This window comes from Bubalus kerabau, chromosome 4 (assembly GCF_029407905.1).
Source record: "Bubalus kerabau isolate K-KA32 ecotype Philippines breed swamp buffalo chromosome 4, PCC_UOA_SB_1v2, whole genome shotgun sequence".
NCBI lineage: Eukaryota > Metazoa > Chordata > Mammalia > Artiodactyla > Bovidae > Bubalus > Bubalus kerabau.
The window spans coordinates 16586879-16603100 of NC_073627.1; the positions used below are offsets into that span (position 1 = coordinate 16586879).

General features: G+C 37.5%; 1 protein-coding gene across 3 annotated transcripts in view; it reads right to left on the minus strand.

Annotated features, from left to right (window-relative positions):
• The window catches only part of TANC2 (tetratricopeptide repeat, ankyrin repeat and coiled-coil containing 2), a 372903-nt gene that overhangs the window by 161879 nt on the left and 194802 nt on the right, over positions 1 to 16222 (minus strand). The gene's annotated exons all lie outside the window — the stretch shown is intronic.

The window sequence follows — 16222 nt, forward strand, 5'->3', positions numbered from 1 at the left end:
TAAGGTGATGGACTAGAAATCCAACGGAGTCTCCCTGCGCAGATTCAAATCCTGCTGACTATGCATCCCTTTGTGCTCCCTAGTGGCTCAGATGGTAAAGAATCCACCTGCAATGCAGGAGAGCTGAGTTTGATTCCTGGGTTGGGAATATCCCCTGAAGGAGGGCACGGCAATCCGCTTTAGTATTCTTGTCTGGAGAATCCCCATGGACAGAGGAGCCTGGTGGGCTACAGTCCATGGCGGTCACAAAGAGTTGGACAAGACTGAGCGACTGAGCACAGTCATCTTCCAGTGCTTCCTACAGACTACAGACAGATAGGGAACTAAGATCCCATAAGCTTCACGGTTTGGCCAAAAAATTAAATAACAAATAAAATAAAGGTAGTTGAGAGTTGGGGAGGGAATCTCCACATCCACACAGAACACTGATATATCAAGGCAGCTCATCAGAGGCTTGCTTTACACTGAATTTGGGAGGAACAATGATGAGACACTCAGAAATTAGCTAGTTCTGTGATTAGGATTCTTAAACAGGAAAGTCTGTGACTATATCCTAAACTCCTCAGGCATGTCTCTAAATATATACAGGAACTTGTTTTTAAGAGTTCCTAGGGAAAACAATTTGGGGTGGAAGAGAAGGTGCCATTTACAATATTTTTTTAACTTAACACCAGGAACCTGGTTCTTACTCTAGTTGGGGATAAAAGTAAGAGGAGTGGAGGTAATGTAAGATGGTACGAAAATGACACTAATAAAAGAGCTATAAAACTAGGGGCCCTGTGAAGAACTGAAAGGGTAAGTTAATTCTAATGTAGAAGTCTGACAGAAGCTGTAACACTGGTATACCAGAAAAGCGCTTTACCTCACACAGCATAGCTTCAGGGCCATGAGATGACTAAGTCAAAATCAATTAATGTGGAAAGTGATACATCACCCAGGCCTTAACAGACTCCAGAGCCATGCCAATCTCTGCCTTTGTCATTGGGAGTGACAGGATGGCAGCTGCCACATAAGTCACAAAGTGCAGATGAGAGAATGGCACAAGTAGCTGTCGAGGGGGAGGCTGAGACAAAGGCATAAACGACCCGGATCAGGAAAAGAGATCCCTTGCACGGTGGAACGACAGCAGCTATGATGTTCCAGGTGAAATTCCATTTTAACTAACACAAATGCTATGTTGTTGTTCTCAAGATGTGTAAGGAATCTAATTCTACCCATTCCCTTTTTACATGCCTAATCTGAGTCTTATCAAAAAAGCATTTCTTTTGTGTGTTTTTATTTACGTTCAAGCATGGAAGTCAATATATTATGTTCTAGGTCAGAATACCATAATCATGTTATGTGGGAAAAAAGGCATGGAAATAAATGACAACCACCCAAATAAGAACAAGCAAAGCTTGTTTATTTGTTTACTTATTTATTTATTCAGAGCTTGCTGTAGCAAGTGCATCAGTTACCATCACTTGGACCTGGCAGAGACTCAAAGGCAGGCAGTGGAGTGGAAAAGCTTTATAGGTGGATGAAAGGACAGGCTTCAGGTATGCCGACTGGAGGCACTTGGCACAGAGATGCTGAAGGTGGGTTAACTAGAAGTGGGCATCTTATAAGACAGGTTAAGTGTGCATATTTAGCTTTCTCTCATTAGTCTTAAGTTGGAAGTGAGGGCAAATACTAGGGAAATTGTCAGTTAATAATCAAGTCCTGGTGATTTAGTTCCAGCTGTTACTGTTGTAGTTCCAGGGGTTATTGTTGGCTTCTTGGACTGGTTGCTTGAGATAGTAATCTTACTTCCTACAAATCTGACTTGTAGCTATAGGCTGTGTTCCTAGGCTATTTGCCGAAAGTTGGGTGTCAGAATTCTATTTTTATAGACGGTCTGGTCATTTGTATATATATCCAGTTTCTCAAAGGATACTGTTAAGTTTACTCATGTATTTATTTTCTTTTTCCTGACCTCTGAGGATATATGGGTTCACCTGCCAATGCAGGAGACAAGGGTTTGATCCCTTGGTCAGGAAGATCCCCTAGAGTAGGAAATGACAGCCTGCTCCAGTATTCTTGCCTGAAAAATCCCATGGACAGAGGAGCCTGGTGGGCTACAGGCAACGGGATTGCAGAGTTGGACATGACTGAGCAACTGAGTGCACACACATGTGTCATGTCTGGCCAGCAGGATTTCCTGAAATTCTCATTCTTTGTTTTACACTAACTGATTATGTTCCCAAATTACATTTATTACAGTTCGCTTACAGCTGATTGATCTCAGTTGGCTGCCATGGCTGAATCCTGATCCAGTGAAGCTTTATGCCCGTTCCCATATGCTAGTCACACTGGCAGGTAGTCTTTCTTCCACAGGAGGAGAAAGTTTATGAATTTAAAACAAATGGGATACTATACATTAAAAAAAAAACAAAACTGAAAGAAATACCACTCCTCCTTTCTCAACATCATAGTGAAATTATGTTATAAGAACAGATAAGAAATCATGGTTCTGGTTTTTCAAGCGTACAAAGCCCTCTGCAGTAAATTAGAAAGAGAAAAGACATTTTTTAAAAAGAATATTTGACAATACCACTATCTTAGTTGGGTATTTATTTATATATTTTATTTATTTATTTTTTTAAATTTTATTTTATTTTTTAAAATTTTTATTTTATTTTTAAACTTTACATAATTGTATTAGTTTTGCCAAATATCAAAATGAATAAGGCAGAAACCTCTTCTTTAGCCCAATGGTACTGTCTCTGCTGTCTCTCTTTCATATTTTTTTTTCTTCCCTTCTATTTAGGCTGTGCCACTTGGCTTGTCAGATCTTAGTTCCTTGACCAGGGACTGAACCCAGGCCCTCAGTAGTAAAGGCACAAGAGTCCTAACCACTGCACCTCCAGGGAATTCCCAGAAAAGACACATTCTTAAGTAAAGAGAAAACTATGTAATTTACACATATTTATAGCATACTAAATTTTTTCATTTTGCCTTCCTCTGACTTTTTAGGTTCATTTCATTCAGTGAATACACACTGAATGAACATCTACTATGTATTAGTCACTACACTAATGCGCTGTGGACACAGTGGAAGCATCAAGGAGAAAATGCATAAATTGTCCACATGAGTGTTTTTGATCATTTTAGTGTTCTATGTTTTTCTTGTTTGGATATTTGAGAAGAAACGACTTAGGAAAATTGTTACTCGAAAACATTCATTAGAAAAATGCTGTGGTGATTCACTTACAGCTTAATTCTTTCTTCTCTCTTAGCCACAAAGCATATCATCCTGGGTCATTATAAAAAATGTTACTTGGTTAGGGAACAGATAAGGCATTTGCTATACTAGAGAATTTATTGTGTAGAATAAATTTTAACTAAGAAAATAAACATCATTTCTCTGGTAAGGTACCCCAAAATAGCATCCATATTTTATGCCCTTGACTATAATTGAAGTTTTACTTGTATACAAATAAGTTCTATCCAGAGCTCTTTCATTTTTTTAAGACTTAGAAAAATTATTTATACAAAATAAATAATACCTTTGCATTTTAAGGGTACGCTTCTGTTCTACAGAACCAAAGATGACTTATGTGGATTAATAGAAGACTGAGTCTTTAATATACGCACTAGGCATTTTATGGTAGATACAAAAAATGTATTACACAGCTTTTGATACCCAATGTTTTAATGAAACATTAATCAGCAGATAAGACCATTCCTTTTAAAACTGGTTTGCAACAGAGCCAAGAAATAGAAGCCAGACTGTAGGAAACTTGGGTCTCATGATCCTCTTCAAACATTAAAAGAAACTCTCCAATCTTTTGCTTGATGACTCCTATCTCCTATTTAATTTTTTTTCTGCCAGCAATATAAACAGCTTCATCCACTCAGAATTATAATTTAACTATTATGGCTATTGTAGAGGGTAAGATAAAAGCTGAAAACAATAATGTTGAACTTAACTTGATATCAGATCTATGAACTACACTTGGGATTTGTTACTGGATGAAGCAGATATTTTCCTCCCCAATTTAATGGTAGCAGGTCAAATAACAGCAGATTGAGATCAGGGGCAGAAAGGCAAGTTTTTCAACAATTCAGTATCATGGGTAATATCATAACCACAGTATGCAAAACTTGTTGAAATTTTGATGTAAAGTACTAATTTCCAAGTCCAAATAAGAAACAACTTGCTCAAAATGAACCAACTCTAAAAGTTCGTTTGAAAGAGAATTTCTTTGTATTTAATCAACTGGCTAATAATATAATTTCAATTTCTTAGTAGACCTCTACCAGAATTTATGGAGACTGGTTTGTCCAAAGAGGTAGTGTTCTAAGACTGTTTTATTAGTGTACAGTCTGTTCCCATGTAGCTTCATGGGGAGCACAGAACAGAAAAATAAAAACGCTTCTTTCACATACTTTTAGATATATGTACAATCTAAAAAAAAAATGCTAGAATTTCTTTCCCCAAAGGAAATAATGGTGGGAGACACTTTTCAGGAATTGGAGACCTTCCAGCTGATAACAATTAATAAAAACTGGGTAAAATATATTTTAAAAATCTTTTAAAAACATTAAAGACCCAACAAGGAGGTGATGAGTATCATTATAACAACAGGGAGAAGATGGAAATCCGAAATGGAGATCTTGCCCAGCACAGAGGGCCACTTTAGCAAGGGGGCATTTGTTAACAGGTAAGAAATAACTGAGCAGCTGAACTGTGCATTTAGCTGTCTCACAAGGTCAAGGGAACAAAACTGGAGTCTAGAATCTGCCAGGAATGGGAACTCTAGTAAAACACCCATACCTGAGGCCCTTAAGAGCTACATGCTAGGGGTAAAGATAAGCCAGAAGTAAAGTAGTTTCTACAGTCCTGATTTGTGTCATTTCACTGGCCCAGAAAACTTTCAACGCAGAACCTGGATTGAACTGCTCACAGGTGGCAGAAGAAATGAAAACCCTCTCTGGGGGAGGGAAAAAAAAATCATTTCTATACATATGTTCAAATATTAAATCCAGCACCCAAAAATAATAAGGTGTATGAAAAGGCAAGAGAATTAGCAGAATAATACGCAAAAGAAATCACGGTAAACGTCACAGGATTAGAGTAGTGTAGGCAATCTTGTCAGCTTATTCTTAATATAATACTGCAAAAATGTAGCAGAAAAGAGCTAGAGTCTGTGAGATGAGTGGTGGAGATGGAGGAAGTTGAGCACACAGGAAGAGTTACAAAATTAAGAGTCACATTTGATGATCACTGTGTTGGAGAGGGTGACTATTTCCCTAACACCACTAGAGGTTACTGGTTGAGGAAATTCTCCTTTAGTTTTTTTCTTTTTAAAGTAACATGAGATTTCAATTGTTCAATCATGCATAATACTTCTGGTACAGCTAAACCATAGTAGCTAATTACAAACCATACACTAAATAGTAGCACATGTAAAGCTACTGAAGGATCTAAATCAAGAACTCTTGATGTGAGATCCTCTGATACACACTCTCCTGGAAGTCTATGAATCTCCTGAAATTGCATGTTTTAATAGGGAGGGAGTAAGGGAAATTTTCATTCTTTCCTCATCCATTTCTCTCTGTGTGTGTGCTCAGTTGCGTCTGACTCTTTGCGACCCCATGGACTGCAGTCCATCAGGCTCCTCTGTCCATGGAATTATCCAGACAAGAATACTGGAGTGGACTGCCATTTCCAGGGGACCTTCCCAACCCAGGGATCGAACCCGAGTTTCCTGCTTGGCAGGCAGATTCTTTACCACTGAGCCACCTAGTTTGCCACCTCCTAGAAAATGTGACCACTCCCTGTAACCCAAAGCAGAGGTTGCAAACTCAAATGCTTTCAGGATATAAGCAATTTTAATACATCTGGTATGGCTAGCAGTAATGGCAGTAGGAATGATAAAGAGCATGATGAGTTGCAGAATATACAGCCAGCCTGAAAGCACTCTATTTCTTTTCAGTGTGATTGCTAAACAGTTTCTGAATACCTTCTCTAGAAAAATTTGTCTGTTTTAAAATTAAACGTAAGTCAGAGGCTAAGATAGTGGTCTAATATGTTTTCCACAGTTCTAGGTGAGAATCACCTCTCAATATGGAGGGTCTAGAGGGCAGAAAGGTGGGGAAGAAAGGTCCCTGGAGATGGATGAGAAAACGAGATCCACGTCAGGCTATCAATGACACAAGTTACTGTTAATCCTCAACTGAGGGGGAAAAAGTGCCTTAGTTGGGACAGGTGGAGAAAAATCTAAGGAACTTATAATCACAGGACTCCATGTCTTAGAAGCAGAAGTGTTTGAATTTCTATTTACCCTTCCTTTCACCTACTTCCTTCCTAATGACTGCCTTCTTTAAATTAACTCACCTAGAACCTAAGTTAAAGAATCAACTTTTAGGGCATCTCTTTAGTTGCAGTATTTAGATACCTAGCTTTAGGGTACAGAATAGGAGTTAGCAGTAATGTAACTTCCTTGGAAAATTCTACTCATGGATTCTTATTCATTTTGGTTTGCTTAGACTGGTTTTCAGAAAAAAACTGTTAACAGATGGCAAACAGACCAAAAGTTTAATTTTTTCAAAACTCAGACAATATGTAAAATTTTGTATGTGGGTACAATTTTCTGGAGAGATTCCATAAATTTCCTCAATAATCCATATCTAAAAAAACCATGTTATACACAATGAACTTACACAATATTACATGTAAATTTTATCTCAATAAAGCCAGATAAGGAAAAAATGCTGCCTAAGAAGTAAATTTATCTACTAATAATCCTATACTCTTTTTACCAATAACTTATAGACATACAGAAACAAATGGGGGAAAAAATCCTCTGAACACACACACACACACACGGTGTTTCTCCCTTGCGCTATTTGGGGATAAAATTTTTATAAGATTAGGGACTTTCTGCATCTTAAAAAATTCATTAGTTTGGCACTTAGCTTAGAGAAGAGGCTTTTAAATGCTTATAATCTTCCATTACAACATCCCACTATTCCGATTCTCTCCCACTGGAAGCGAGAATCACTGTAGAGACAGGACACAAAGAGGCAGAAAGCACTCACTGCCTGGCAACTCTTACACTAGAGTCTCCTTGCTACAAAATTGCCTCCAGTGCACGAGAAATACTATGTGCACATCTATGTATGAGGATGACTATTTGGCTGAAATGAAAAGCAGTATTAAAAGAACCTTAAATGTTTCATAAAAATCTGTAAGACTGTTCATCACCGAATGCTCCTTTGGGTTTTAAACTGAGGTTTCCAATGACTGTTTTGAATAGACATATGTGTGAGATACAAAATATGGCAAAAATGCGTTACTTGTGTAATACAAATATTTCCATATTATTCCCCTAATGACCTGGATTTCCTTACCCATCCTACAATTTATTTTAATGTGGAAAGTAAAGCAATTGTATACTCATTACAGTAGGAAAATTATTATCTTCAAAAGTCACCTTTGTCTACATGGCAAATGTATTCTCTCTTGGCTTCCAAATCTGAAATTTATTCTAGAACCTGCACATTAAAATAATGTGATGTAGTTACTCAGACTTAAAGAGAAAAACATTTCACTGAACCGTAACAGTAGAGATTAGGCAAGAGGAAAGACCTACAGACAGTTACTAGAAGAACAGCAAGGGAATTCTGAAGATAAAAGGGAGGGATACTAGGAATACTATGGAGACAAGGATGAGAAGGATTTGTGCTTCCAGAATACAGATTGAAGTGGAGTGAAAGTTGCTCAGTCATGTCCTAGTCTCTGTGACCCCATGGACTGTACCCTGCCAGGCTCCTCTGTCCATGGAATTCTCCAGGCCAGAATACTGGAATGAGTAGTTGTTCCCTTCTCCAGGGGATCTTCCCAACCCAAGGATCAAACCCAGGTCTTCCGCATTGTAGGCAGATTCTTTACCATCTGAGCCACCAGGGAAGTAGAATACAGAATGCTGCTGCTGCTGCTGCTGCTGAGTCACTTCAGTCGTGTCCGACCCCATAGACGGCAGCCCACCAGGCTCCCCCGTCCCTGGGATTCTCCAGGCAAGAACACTGGAGTGGGTTGCCATTTCCTTCTCCAATGCATGAAAGTGAAAAGTGAAAGTGAAGTCGCTCAGTTGTGTCCGACCCTCAGCGACCCCATGGACTGCAGCCTACCAGGCTCCTCCGTCCATGGGATTTTCCAGGCAAGAGTACTGGAGTGGGGTGCCATTGTCTTCTCTGAGAATACAAAATAGTATGTATCAATATACAGAAAAAGCAAGGAGAATTCAGTGCTTCATTTAAACAACTTTCTTTAAAATTTCAATTGACTCCCATGAGTGTGAGATGGATGTGATGATTTGCATCTAATGAAGAGAATACAACAAAAAGTGATACATTGCCACTTTTGAGACTAAGTTATAAAGAACTGTCTCTCTCATCTTGCTCATTCTCAGGAAGCAAGCTGCCATGGGTGAGGTCACCTGTGGATAAACACCCATGGCAAGGAATTGAGGGCGGCCTCTGGTAAAAGCCACAAAGAACTGAGGCCCTCTGTTCCAACAGCCCAGAGGAACCGAATCCTTCAACAAACATAAGCATAATAAACTTGAAAGAGGAGCCTTCTCCAGTTGATCCCTGAGGTGACTACAGCCTAGGCTGTCATTTTTTTTTTTTTAAACTAATTTTTTTTTTGGGGGATGATCCTGGCAGCTTGTGGGATCTTAGTTCCCCAACTGGGGATTGAACCTGGACCCTTGGCAGTGAAAGCATGAAATCCTAACCACTGGACTGCCAGGGAATTCCCTAAATTTAAATGTTATAACAAACAACTTCTAAACAAGGAAAAACAGAGAAACAAAGAGGATTTCAAGTGACTTAGAGATAAAGGATGGCAGTGGTGACATCAAATACAGAATTCCTAAAATCTCTAATTTCTTGAGTATCAAAACACAAGTCAAGAATATCTTTCTGTCTCTTCTTTGTTCCCACTGAATTTTTCATGAATACTGGGATGCAGGAACATATATATATTGCATAGGGAAAGAAGAACATAAAGCTGCACTTTTTTTCAGAAATAAATTTATAATATATATATATGTGAGAGATGTTATTCATCATAATAACTGGTGCTCCAGACATTGTGCTAATAAGTACCTTATATCTTAATTAATCATCACAAACACCCTATGGAGTACATGATATTACTCTCTGTCCTTTACAGATGAAAAACCAGAAAATTAGGAAGATTAAATAATAAAAGTTATACAACTAGTAAGTGGCATGGTTAGACTTAGCCAAGTTTATATGATCCCAGGGCTATTTATCACTATGAAAAACTGTCTTCATTAAAAAAAAAAAAAAAACGAAAACCCACAAAGCTTAGAATCTATACATAGACTGCTTATGAAAACAGGCCAGTGACAGCAGGTTACAGGTGCAATTTTATCCTCTTTGTGAAGTGCTCTCATAAAAAGGATAGTGATAATCTTACCCACAGCACTTTTTTCAATACTTATTTATTTATTTGACTGCACTGGATCTTAGTGGTGACACGCAGGCCTCTCTCTAGTTGTGCACACGCTTAGTTGCCTCACAGCATGTGGACTCTTAATTCCCCAACCAGGAACTGAACCCACATTCCCTGTATTGGGAGGCAGATTCTTAACCGACTGGACCATCAGGAAAGTTCCACACATAGCATTCTTAGAGGGAAAGCAGTAAAGGCTGTGGAACACTTTAACTGTAGCTAAGATTTATTAAAACTAACTCTGGACTACATAATTGTCATTATTTTATATATTTTAATTATTACATCTTCACAGCATTCCTACGATACAGGTAATATTATAATCCCCATTTTACAGATAAGGAAATTAATCAGTCTTACAGTTAAGTAATATGCCCAAGGTCAACCAGCACAAAGTGGTTGACTCAGTGTCTGAACACAGGCAGCCTGGCTCTCGGGTCTGCAGTCTATAAACTAGTGCATTTCACTGCCTCAAAAAACCCAAAGTTAAGACAGGTTTTAGAGTTAATAAAAAAACTTCCATTTGGATATCTAACTGAATTACAGATCTAAGCACCATACTTACAGGCCAAGTCTTTATAATTTGTGATGCAAAACACCTTGACAAGAGTTAATCTAAAGGTCAGTTAGAAGACAGTTAATGGGGGAGGGAAGGACTGGGAGTTAGGGGTTAGCAGATGTAAACCAGTATACAGAGGATGGATAAGCAACAAGGTCCTACTACAGCACAGGGAACTACGTATTCAATAGCCTGTGAACAGCCATAATGGACAAGAATATTAAAAAAAAAGGTCTGTATGTGTATAACCAAGTCACTGTGCTGTACAGCAGAGGTTAGCACACATTGTAAATTCACTAATTTTGATTTAAAAAGATGATTAATGTCTTAAATAATGATAAAATGTAAATCAAGAAAACAACTAAAAATGTTCAAAGTGAAAAGTTCTATTTTATAAAGCACCTGTCCACTGGAAGAACTTTCTAACATGCTAAGAACTTATTAGTTGATAAAGGAGTATGCGGATGGAAAGCTATTCATTCTCTTATTCTAGCTCTTTGGTGTGCTTATGCTCATAATGCGTTTTCAGGCAGTATCTCTCAGGCTTGAAATATACTGAGATCATTCCCGTTTCTCTCTCTGCTTCCTCTCTCTAGTTGTTATGCGGACTTTCACATCCTGGTTAGGGCAGCACTACAGTGCATTTCTACCTTCATTTGATTGATAAGTTTGTCCACTACCGAACATTTAGGTGGGGTTTTTGTTGTTATTGTTCTAACAGTTGTACCATTAACCACCTTCATTCCATTTCAACATTTATAACAGCATTTCTTTTCTCCTTCTTTTTGGGGGCGGGTAGTGGGGAAAGATGTGTTACAGATCGCTCTGAGAAGCTGTTATATTAACAGAAAGAAGTATATATGTGCATGTAGAACAGTATTTGTATATAATTTTAAGGGGTTTAGAAACCCTTCACCCCAAAACTCACCAATTTAACTCTGGTTAAAAATCTTGCAGTATACATGTGTTTTCAACACAGTAGACATAAGAAATACAAATACAACATAATAGAAGCTGTGAATTACAAGAAAAAGGTTCGTGGTACCCATAAGCCAATCAAAAACCAGACAGAGGGTTTTATCTCTAAAGAATAAAATTCACAGCAAAGTAAAGAAGAATGCCAAACCATTTGGAATAAAGGTAACATCTGATAATGTTTTCAGGAAAAAAAACAAACAACGGAAGATGAGAAAACAGATCATCCTTTTCTTCTAAGTAGAATGACCATGACTACACAGGAGTTGGGAAAAGAGGAATCAAGGAACTACTCACTTTATGTGAAATATTTCATCATGTACAGTGGCTTGCACTTGTGCTATAAAGTACACAATGCTGTTAATAAATCCAAATGAAAAGTCTTTTATGAATCAAAAACTATATAAACATGAATATGCACCTTCAAGAAAGAAAGTATCATAAAACTCTCTTCCATTCTTGAGTTTCAAATACATCCTAATTTTGCTGTCACCTTAAATAACATTGTCCTTTGAAGGACAGTGCCATTTTTAAAGAGATTCAAAAGGATCTATTACAAAAAGATTAATCTCAAATTCCTCTGAAAGTATCTGCTGTGGATAAAAGCCTGTCTATTTTCAGAACTCTGGTCTGGACTTTGGCTCTTAACCTTGCACATGTATCAAAAGTCCTATAAAACTGTCAACTTGGCCTGCCATCTGTATCAAGGTTCATTTCGACACCTGAAATTATGTGTTGTTATAATGTGCAACATAAAAAGCTTGAAAAAACTAAGAAGGAATGTTGCTATCCTTTAGTAGCATCTGATTACTGAAAAATCTCAATACAAATTCCCTGCAGAGTGAAGTAAGCCAGAAAGAAAAACACCAATACAGTATACTAATGCATATATATGGAATTTAGAAAGATGGTAACAATAACCCTGTGTACGAGACAGCAAAAGAGACACTGATGTATAGAACAGTCTTATGGACTCTGTGAGAGAGGGCGAGGGTGGGAAGATTTGGGAGAATGGCATTGAAACATGTAAAATATCATGTATGAAACGAGTTGCCAGTCCAGGTTCGATGCATGATACTGGATGCTTGGGGCTGGTGCACTGGGACGACCCAGAGGGATGGAATGGGGAGGGAGGAGGGAGGGAGGTTCGGGATGGGGAACACATGTATACCTGTGGCGGATTCATTTTGATATTTGGCAAAACTAATACAGTTATGTAAAGTTTAAAAATAAAATAAAATTAAAAAAAAAAAAAAAAAAGAAAAGTATAATGATGATGATGAACACCAGGAAGGGTAATACATTTCTTATTTCACCTGAGCTGAGCATTTGTCATATACATTATTTTACTTAATCTTAACAACTCTATAAGATTTATTGTTAAAAAAAAAAAGAGCTGTTTTTAATCACAATCCTACAAGGAATTTAAGACTATGAATGTTGCATGTAATCATACAGCTAGTAGGCGGCAGAGTCAGGAATTAAATGTAGAGTTAATTTCAGAAACTGAGCTCTCTGAAACTAACACATACTGCCCAATAAAGAAAAGAAAAATCACCTGTAATCCCACCAGCCAGCCACAATCACTGCTAACATAAGACAATGTTCTTATCTCACGAATGCTACTCTCTCCTCTGACAACAAACAGAATCCCAATTCTCTCCCTCTTTAGGCAACCAAGGTTAGTTTGGTGTATTCTTCTGGACATTTCCCCCTTTGAATGTGTATTCATGTATCTATGCAAATATATATTTAATTTGTTAAATTATCAAGTAACATGTTATATGTAACGTTGCTGTGATAGGAAACTGAGGCACGAAGAAATTACACAACATGTTCAAGATCACAAAACTACTAAGGAGAAAACTGTAATTGAAACACAGGCAGACACATTCTAACTAAAAATGACCCTAAACCTTTACATCTTGTATTTCCTGTTTAAAAACACTTTAAGATCTTGTGTTATACACTCAGGATCATCACTATAATAATAACAAAATTAGCTAACATTTATAAGCATTTACTATAAAACAAGCATTCTGCTAAGTGCTCTGTATTTATTAATTTGATTTAAGATTACCATTTCCATTTTTACAGATGAGGAAACTGAAGCTTAGACAAGTTAAGTGACTTGCCTAAAATCACACAGCTAATAACCAATGCTGTAGGCAGAAAAGTTAGAGGGTAGGACGAGTGTGTTCTCTCATTTAGGCAATTGTTTCACTGAAATCACTGATATCAGTTGGTTACCCTAAAAAGAGAATACAGCCTTGTCTCATACTTAAAAACTGAATTTTCTACTTTTTAATTTAAGGGTCAAGCAAGGGATGCTTATAGAATTTTACACAGTAATAGAGTTAGGGGCACTGTATTTCTGGACTACACTGTGTCCACTCCAAGAGTTCAACAATAAATTCCTGCTTATACCCTCACACAAATCACTTAAATTCTCTAGGTCCTAATTTCCTCACTGTAAGACGATTATCAAACACAATTCGCTTGACCTCCCCGACTCTGGAAGTTCAGTTATGTAACATCATTGATCATCTCTATGGTTTCAGTTGCGGAACCAAAACATACTGTTTACTCATACTGTTCCTCACATTTTCTGTATACAACAAATCTGATTTGAGGGACAGTAAAACTTAAGTATTCTAAAATCTAATGCTATATAGACTGAATCCCTCAGTTTATTAGACAAATAATCTGGATCAACACCTATACCCCATTGTAGCTTTCCCCAGTCCCTGTAGACCAAACATCAACAACTTGCTCTGATTTGATCCACAATTTCCTTTTCCTTGCAGGACAACACTGAAAACTCGTTACAGGTACACAGATACCATGGACCAAAAGACAAACCAAGGAAAATACATGTCCATCTCTCAGAAACAAAAGCTTTCTTCTTCCCACCTAAAATACAGACACCAAAATGTTGAGGTCCGGATAATAAAGAAACAACATCACCAATTATTCCTCAAAGTCAACAGCAGAATGAGCCTGATGGGTGCAGCTGGCAGGCACCCTGTAACCCAGCTGGTTCTCATAGTGTGGCACCTCATCCAGCAGCTTCAGCACTAGCTGAGAGTTTGTCAGAGAAGCAAATTCTCAACCTACCCAGGCTTATTGAATCCGAAATTCTGGGGCTGGGTCCCACAATCTGCCTTTGAAGAAATCCTCCAGGCAAGTCTTGCTGCTGTTGTCGTTTAGTTTCTAAGTCATGTCGGACTCTTAGCAACCCCATGGACTGTAGCCCACCAGACTCCTCTGTCCATAAGATTTTCCAGGCAAGAATACTGGAATGGGTTGTCATTTCCTCCTCCGGGGGATCTTCCCAACCCAGGGACTGAACCTGCACCTCCTGCATTGGCAGGTGGATTCTTTACCACTGAGCCACCAGAGAAGCATGCTAAAATGTGAGAACCAGGGCTCATTTAACCTTTAGCTTATGCTTGTTGCCTCTGTGACATATACTCTTTCTCCAAATTTGCATGTGATAATAAATAAAGGAAGATGTCAGATCACTAGTTTTAACTGCATTATGTATGAGTATATCATAAAATATTAATATGATCATTATTCTGTTAGTATATCCTATGTAAGAGAAATTCAGAAAGAATGGATTATTTGTTTGTTTTATGAGTAGACTAAATTTACTTGTTTATTGTTAATTTTTGGTACTATGTAGAGGATTACAGCTTCAACCCCCAGGTCACTAATCTTATCTCTGCAGAAACTTATTTTCACAGAATTTATTATAAAAGAACAAATCACTAAGACGTTTCTATGCCTTAAATCTGCTTCGGATAAGAAAAGGAGAGACTGCAGAGTGTGACAATTAACATTTTGGCAATGTGTTTTAGTTTCTTCCTGGTTTTCTGAAAATGTTAATTGAGGTTTAGTTTGGTTCAATTCCAATTCAGTGAAGATTCATGTTTGTGGAAAATATACATAAGTAATAACATGGACAAGATTTTTCATAATGATTCAGCACTGGCATTCTAAATAACAGCAGCTCCCTTGCTTCTTGACAGTAACAATCACTAGATTAGATTAAAGATGTCAGATAGGCAATCAGGAAGTGAAAAATTAGTCCCCCCACACTAAATCTGATTTGCAAATCTGAAAAAGAAAAGACCTCTCTTCTCTTCCAAACCTCAATGCAGGAATAGAGAATTAGTGCATTTAATTATTTTACTTTATTATACTAAAATTTGCATGAAGAAATGCAGAGTATAATATTCCAATGTCCAAGAAACATGACAATACCGCAAAACAGGAATTCTTTTAACAATGTGCTACTGTGTCATTTTAGGATGCTACTTTGTTCCTTTTAGATACAGAAAAGCTAGTTTCTAATACCTACCTGTGATTGATTTAAAAATGAAAGTCATTTACAACAGTAGATGAAGACCAAGGTTCTGCAACTTGAAAGCGAAAGCTGGTTCATAAAATCAAATGTCTCTGATTAGGTTTGCCTCAAGTTTTTTGCCTCCTGTCTTTTTTTAAAAAATACATGTCTCACCTGGCTTCAGAGGTATATTAGCCTGACATTTCAGATTACAGCTACTGATATCTTACCTAGAATTAGAAATCATCTTATTCTGCTAATCTCTAGTATGGTAAATATGTAGTAGTTGTATCCACTGTGGTTTAACACTGATTTTAATGAGCAGGAATAAACAAAAGACCTAAAACCAAGTCTTCTAAAGTTCTTTACTGAAGCTCTGATCTGTATACTCAACTAGAGCTGTGAACATTTCTAACATAGCTCTATAGACTCACTGTAGCGTAAGTGTAAAGGATGTTGCCAAGCAACTCATCTAAGTTTGGAAGAATCTAAGCATTGATAATGAGTCTGTGTCAGCTTGGCTCCCACACAAGAAGGGTTTTAGTGAACTCCCACATGTGCTTACAGGCCATTCATGAGAAGAGGTATTTCTAACAGTGAGTGTCCAGGAGTCCAAATCAGGAAACTGTATCTTTTTTTCCTAATTCAAGTATAATGTTTCCAACATCACAACTATTTTCTATAACTGTTCAGAAAACCAATAAGGATTAAGACAAAAAAAAAAAAAAAAGATCATATGCAAAGGACTAGGGTTGAATTGACATTCTTATTCACCCTTGAACACTGCTGAGTGGACATGGCCAAAGCAAAATTTCTTCAAGTATCT